The following is a 7,359-nucleotide window of genomic DNA, read 5'->3' as shown; positions in this document are numbered from 1 at the left end:
TCTATGTAGAGTTTATTCAGACGGTAATGAAGCAAACTCTTCCCACAAGTTATTACCAATCAGGCTAGAATCAATTGCTCAGAACTGTAAGATAAGTGACCCACTCTTGTATTTTGCCTTGTTTAGCCACTGTTTGTGCTACTGGAAGAGCTGGACTGCTACAAATACCCATCTACAACTTCCTCAGGAAGAGAATTGGTGATGCAGGCATTGATCTCTTTTTCTTTGATGACAGTGACAGGACCTGAGGGAATGGCATGAGGCTGAGTCAGGGGAGGTTTAGGTTGGAAAAGGTTCTTCTCTCCAAGGGTGATTGGGCACTGAAATAGGCTTCCCAGAGTAGTCCCCCAGCACCAAGCCTTGTCTGAGTTCAAGAAGTTTGGACAACACCCTCGGGCACATGGTGTGATTGCTGGGCCTGTCCTGTGCAGGACCAGGAGTTGGATTTTGATGACCCTAATGGGTTTTTCCGACTCAGGATATTCTATGATTCTATGAAATTCATGGAATACTACTTTTCTGGGCCATATCTTACCTTTCCATTTACTAGAAAGGTAATAGACTATTTAACACTTAGTAAAAATTGCATGAATTTTTGCATTATTTAAAGTGCCTGGTTCTCCAGGCCTTTTTCATATTAGTGAAATCTCTCAAATGAGAATCTCAGCTGACCTCATTAATACAGTTAGGCACCAGGTATCGGGTAGGTGGCAATTTACAACTTGGGAAATTCTAATTACTTTCCTTTATATGTGATTTAGCTTAATGCAATGGTAGAAGGGGAAAATGCAATGATTTGTTCATAGTGCTCTGTTAAACTACTGGAATGTTCAGAAATAGAAAAATGTATGAGTATGTATCTAACTCCTTGTTGATGATACTAAGTAGTGCTTAATCTGGATATCCATAGAAAGGGAAAGGCACACACTCCAGCTCCTTCAGTAGTTTAGTGCTTCTTGTTAGCACAAGGCTTAGCCTGTCTGCACTGGCTTGTAACTAGCTATCCTTTTATAGAGGGCTTTCACTTGCAGGTTTTTTGAGTGCCTATGCAAGACAACCAGTTTGTGTTCTGTAATCTGAACAGGTCATAGCTTCTCTCATGCTTGTTAGAGTAGCCCTTCTGACAAGGAAAATTTGGCCACTGTTCTCATCACATTGAGCAGGGGCAGCTTTAGTGCCAACTTGATAGAGCAATAAACCTCTCTCTCTCTCTCTCTGGACAATGGTGTTCTATATGCAGCCATTTGGAGGCATATCTCTGCTGTTTCTGAAGTTTCTTCTACAGCCTAATTCTGGATTTAACCAAAATTATTAATTAGATGAGAATGTGAAATCTTTGTTATCTGCCAGATGTGTACTAAAACATTCAAGAAAGGCAGAATAAATAGAGATGAATTAAATAAATTGTCAGAAATTCTTCAATGTAGCCACAATTTTCCTCTTGCTCCTACAGAGGCATATCTTGTCAGTAATGATCATGTGAAAAATTACGTCCACACTATGTTATATAACTATGTATAGGCTTCAGAAATTTATGTCCATAAATGCATTTTAGGTTTCAAGACTATAGAAAGCAGCTTTCAGAAAGAGCTTCCAAGCAGAAAACTGATTATTAATTAAATCTAGCTTCTGCAGCTCCCTAGTAGTTGCTTTCAAATTAACAATAGAAACATTTAATAATAATATTTTTTTTTAAAATTGCCCCATGCCATTAAAATGCTGTAGTGGTAGAACTCATATTCAAGGTAGTCTCCTTGGAAATAAAAGTGAGTTTTTTCAATAATTGGGCTAAAATTGTGAGCCAGTCTGAGTTGTAGACTGCCTCCCTGCTCTGGAACCCTGGAAAATCAAAAATAGCTGCTGCTTCTGAGCAAGGGTCAGATTGTGTGCTGCTGTGGGACAGAAAGGGTTACACCACCATCACCATTAGCAGCTGGGGGCTGGACTGATTCTCTCTCCACCAGCACTATAGACCTGACTTCTCCAGAGTTTTCTAATCTGTCCCACTTCTTCAGACTGGGAAGCAGTTTTCATGGTATTTCTGAGAAGTTATGGCATAGTTCTAATAACACCCAATGGCATTACTTCTTTGCCATAAAAAAAGAGTTCATCAAAAACTGAAATTTTACATTTCCACTCAAGCTTATCATCACCTCTGTGTGTGGAGTGCTTCAGTCTGTGGAAGACTCCAATGTTGAAAGCTACAAGACGTTCAAGATCTTGTGAGTGCAAGAATCTTGGAAAAACAAACTGGAACCAGACACAGGCCAGACAGTTACAGAGCCTTTCCTGGAGCTAGCAGGTGGCAGCTTGCTTGGCACTAAGGAATTGGGCAACACTGAAGGAATGCTTTTCCCTACCAAGCACACCAATTTGTAGCAATTGAGGAGGAAATGCAAATGAGGGAATGATATATTTAGCATTGGTAAGACAGAGGTACTTTCTGCTACAGGACCCAAATACAAACTAGAAATCAAAAATGTGGTTTTTTAGCAAATAAGGAAAAAAGTCTGATCATTGAGTTATATTAAGATGTTTCATAGCAGTTTGCACTGGTGATCTGAAACTAACAGTAACAATAAATGAGGAAAGTATGTCAAATGTCTTGTCTACCTCAAATGGAGCCTAGTTTTTTCTGATTTTGCATTTTCTTTCATATTTTGTCTTGTTAATTAAAAATTCAGTATATCTTAAACTTTATTTTGCAGAGTGGTAGACAAATAAAATTAATTTTCTTTACTGATATTTTAGTATCTCTTTCTGATTAATGGAAGTCAGTCAGAAGTAACTTAAGTTTTGCTGAATCCTGTTCAATGTGATGATGCAGGCGTCTGTTGCTTTTTGACAGAGGAAACAAATTTTATCCTATATGAGCTTTAAGCCTTTTTCACACAAGCGTGAAAACTAGAAAAATGGGATGTGATTATTTTGAATGCTGGAGTCTAAGTTTGTAGTAAAAATAACAGCAACTGGCATTGTATTGTCATGCAAAAAAAAACCCAAAAGACTTTCCTTAGACCAGTGTGGATCTTTCCTAATTAGCTGCTCAAATAGTGCTTGGAGTAGTGAAGTAAGGAGTTTCCTAGTGGCATAACTAGAAACACCTTGCACAAGACAGAAATGCTGTGCATGTGTTTTCATGCTGCTTTTGTCTAGGCCAAAATAAACACAGACATTTGGCCAAGCAGAATTCTTAAATAGCCCACCAGCAGCAATTTACACCTATGCTGAACTTGCCTTACTCAGCTGCACCCAGGACTGCAAAGTGCAAATAGAAATCGTGATCACTCCTGCTTGTGGTACAGTAGGTTGTAGAGCTCTGCACTGCTAAATGTGTGGATTTACCAGAGAGATTACACTGACTAGACACAGAAATAAAACATTTTAAAGCTCTTCTTAACTCCCAGGGCAAACTAATATTCCCTAATGGAGTGTCTAGGGGCAACGTCTTACTGTTGATTAAAGCAATAAGGTCCTTCAGTTGTTTATAGTTAAATGGTTGTTAGAGTAGTATTTTATACTTAATTAAGTAAGTAAATTGCTACTGTTTTGCAGTAGTTTATTGCTCTGCAGGGAGATGTGTGTATATGTGTACATATAGATATATATATATTTTCACCACAACTCTGAAATCTGTCTAGAGTCCTTGTTAAGGATTTTTTCAAGATGATCAGATTTCTCATGGAAAGACTGTTGGCTGTTTTTGGAGTACCACCTGAAATACCTATTACAGATTAAGTTCTAAATTGTATCTTAACAGGTCTTTATCAAAATGGCTCTTAAGGACACAAATAACCCCAAAATATGTCAAAAGTGCATACTTAAAAAAATAATTGAACACTACCAAGCCAGAATTGAATTCTGAAATTCTCACAGTGGTAATCTAAAAAGAATAGTTTAGATGTATGTCATCTTTTTAGATTTTATGCTATGTTTCAGTTTGCATGAATTATATAATTTCAATATTGGGACACCTAAATAGGTGATAACAGAAGCATCCCATTCAGGTAATCAATCTGCTGCTTCTCTAATATGCTTTTGTAGTCAGAGGAAAACATGTTAGCATCAAAACACTTATGGAACCAACTTTCAATTCCAATTTTTTTTTCTACTGAAAAGCACAGGACTGCCCTAATGGGTCATGTATATAATGCTGGAGTAGAGGAATTCCAGGTTGAAATGGTGCATCAAAACACCTCCTACGTGATGGATGTAAGTTCACAGTCATGTCTGATACATGACCATGAAGTGGGCAGTGGAAAAAATGGTTAGTACTTGCCTCAGTTTGTGCTTTGTGACCTGTTACAAACACTAATTTGAAACACTTTTCATCTGTACAGGACTGCTACTTCATAACAATCTACAGACATCCAGGAATGTTGGTTTTCTGGTTTCCTTTATGTATCCAAGAAGATTCTTCTTCTTTGCACCAGCAAAAGTCTTCAATGTTGTTGGACATTCTTTCAATTCAATCCCCAAGGTGTAGATCTGCAATGTCTAAGGTGTTGGCATGGTCTGGTGCCTAGGATGTTCCTTCTGGAGCCATCTCTGTCCCGATGTGTTTACAATACAGGGAAAGCTGCAATTTCACTTCTCCCTACACACTTAGCAATCCTTCCCCATATGCTTTAACAGTGGTATTAGAAAAACAACTCAATTACATGGCACCCTGATGTGACTGCATGCTGCTTTCTCACGTGGTTGGAAAGCCAGAGAAACTAATGAGTGGAGGAAAAATGATAGAGGGCAAGGAAAGAGGAAAACCTGCGTGTATAATTAAAAGAAATGGAGAGGATAAAACCAAAACACACAGAAGGAAATAGAAAAAGGAGATGAGTAAAGTTCCCAGACAAAATGCATTGCTAGTGTTTGTTTCATAGTTTTGTGCTGGTAAACTAACTTGATTTCTTCATTTCCAATGTGTTGATGTTATCCTTTTGGCTACTGACTACTTGCTAATGGTGATGGTTGTGCTTTAAGAGAACTTGAGGCCACTGAATAAATTTTTTTGTTCCCTGATGGCACTTGAGGGAAAAGTGGGGGGAGTACTTTCAAATAGATGTCATCCATCACAATACCAGCATTTAATAGAGAAATATTCTGCACTTAGGAAGGAATTAATGTGCCGATGTAGTGGTTTCTTTATATATTTTTACATAATTTAATTTCGTTTATGCACCTACACACTAGGGAGAGATTCTCAAGTGGACCAGGTGTAGCAAATGTATTTGTGCCTGCTGTGCACAAGGACTTCAAGTAGTTTCCATACTAGTCAAGGGTGTTTTAGGAGATGCTGAACAGGTTTCTGGCCTAATAAGGGAAAGTACAACGAAGGTGGTGCACAAAGTCCCAGACTTGGTTCATAAGCATGGCATTGGGAATGCATACATGTTTTTCTGGAGAGACAGGGAAGATGAGGGCAGAGGGTTGCCTCCTCTGTAAAATGAGCAGCTGGAGTGTATGGAGCTCTTGGACTGACAATCAGACTGGCTGAGAATGCTAAAGATCAGAGGGTTACAGTGGTGGATTACAGGCCAGCTACTTTTGATGAAAGTTGATTAAAATAGCAGCTCTGTGACATCTATGGGTCACAGACACTGATTCTTGGGGAGGAGTGAAGCTTCCTGCCAGCTGGATGAGAAACATAGTGGGATGGAAACAATCCAGCAAACTTCAGGAAGCTTTCTTGGTAGATATCCTGGGTGTTGCACTAATGGATGTCCAGTAACGATGAAAAATTGTCTAGGAATGTGAGAATGGCAACTCTGGCTGTAGTCATGGTCATACAATGGAGCTCAAGATCCTGAAGGGAGTGAAGATATCAAGTCTCTGGACTTCAGAGAGCAAACTTCAGCTTATTTGAGGAACTGGTAAATGGGAGGTAGTTTTGAAAAGTGAAGGGAGCCTAGGAAGGCAGGCAGATTTTAATGGAGCCTTTTCCTGATGCAAGAGTGACACATCCAAGTAGGAGGAAATGATGTTGATGAATTGGGTTACCAGCTATGCTAAGTGGGGAACACCTGACTGAACTTCATGGTGAAAATATCATGGTGGAAGCATGAACAGGTTATAGTGAAAGAGTTACAGAAATATCAAAGCATGTAGGGAAGGGTGTAGACATACACAAGGGCTTGTGAAATCTGATGTTGCTCTCAGAAACCTTTGTTAACAGTAAGGGGCTGGACAAGGACCACAAAGAGGTGTTGAGTGTGAGCACAGGTAAGGCTGATGTACTCAGAGCTGCCTGTGCCTCAATGACCTGAACTGTTCACTTGGAGGCAAGATTGGGGCAAGCGAAGAGCTACCAGCAGTGGATAAACATCAAGAGAGGGATTCTTCTGAGAACTTGACCTGGACAAATCCGGCTGGGCTGGGGTTCTGGGCTGTGTCTAAGGGTGCTGAGAAGATCTGGCTGATGCCTTGAGACCAGCTGCTCTCTGTGCCAGCAAGCCTTACCAAATGTTTGCCATCTTTGATAAAATGTAGGTATTTTCAGGCATGGGGATGGTAGTTGATGCCGTGGCAACTTTAGTAAGGTGCTAGGCACTGGCTCCTGTGCTATTTTTGTATGTGTTTAAGACTCTGTAATCTGGGTGGGTAAAAAGCTCATTGCATAGCTAGGGTCAGAAAGTTGCAGTTTAATTGGTTGCACTTTGCCTGGAGGACAGAAGCAAGTGGGATCCTCTTGTATTTTAACATGTCTTTCAAGGACCTGGAGGAGATGACAGGATCCACTGTTGCCATATTTGCACATAGCTGCATACTGAGCTATGATCAAGCAGCTTCAGGGCTGGGCTGCTGTCCAAAAGGAACTGGGCAGGTTCAAGAACAAGCCAGCATGAACTTCTGAAATTTAACAAGGACAACATTCAGCCTTTGGGAAGGGAGGTACCTTGCAGAGATTCAGACTCGGGACTGTCTGGGTAGCAGCTATGTTGCAAAGGCTGCAGACTAGTAGGCAGTATGACCACAGCCAACAAAGATAACAGCATGCCAGTAGCTTGGAAAAAGTGAGACGATCCACAGCTATTTGGCACTCACTAAGGCTCTTGTAGACCACATACTGTGTCCAGGTATGTCATTCCCCTCTCAGAAACCAGTGCCAAGAAAGTTGTTGACAAGCTGGGACAAACTCAGTGGCCAGCCAACAAGGCCAGGGATAGAGTATGTGTCCTACAAGGAGAGGCTGAGGGAGCTGAACTCAGTTGACCTGGAGCTGCTTGGAAGGGACAACAGTGGGGTCATCTGGTCCAACCTCCCTGCTCAAGCAGGGTCCTCCCAGAGCACATGGCACATGATTGAGTCCAGATGGTTTTTGAAAATCTGCAGTGAGGGAGACTCCAACCTCTTTGAGCAATC

This window comes from Molothrus ater, chromosome 1 (genome assembly GCF_012460135.2).
Source record: "Molothrus ater isolate BHLD 08-10-18 breed brown headed cowbird chromosome 1, BPBGC_Mater_1.1, whole genome shotgun sequence".
Taxonomy (NCBI): Eukaryota; Metazoa; Chordata; class Aves; order Passeriformes; family Icteridae; genus Molothrus; species Molothrus ater.
This window is presented reverse-complemented; position numbering follows the sequence as displayed.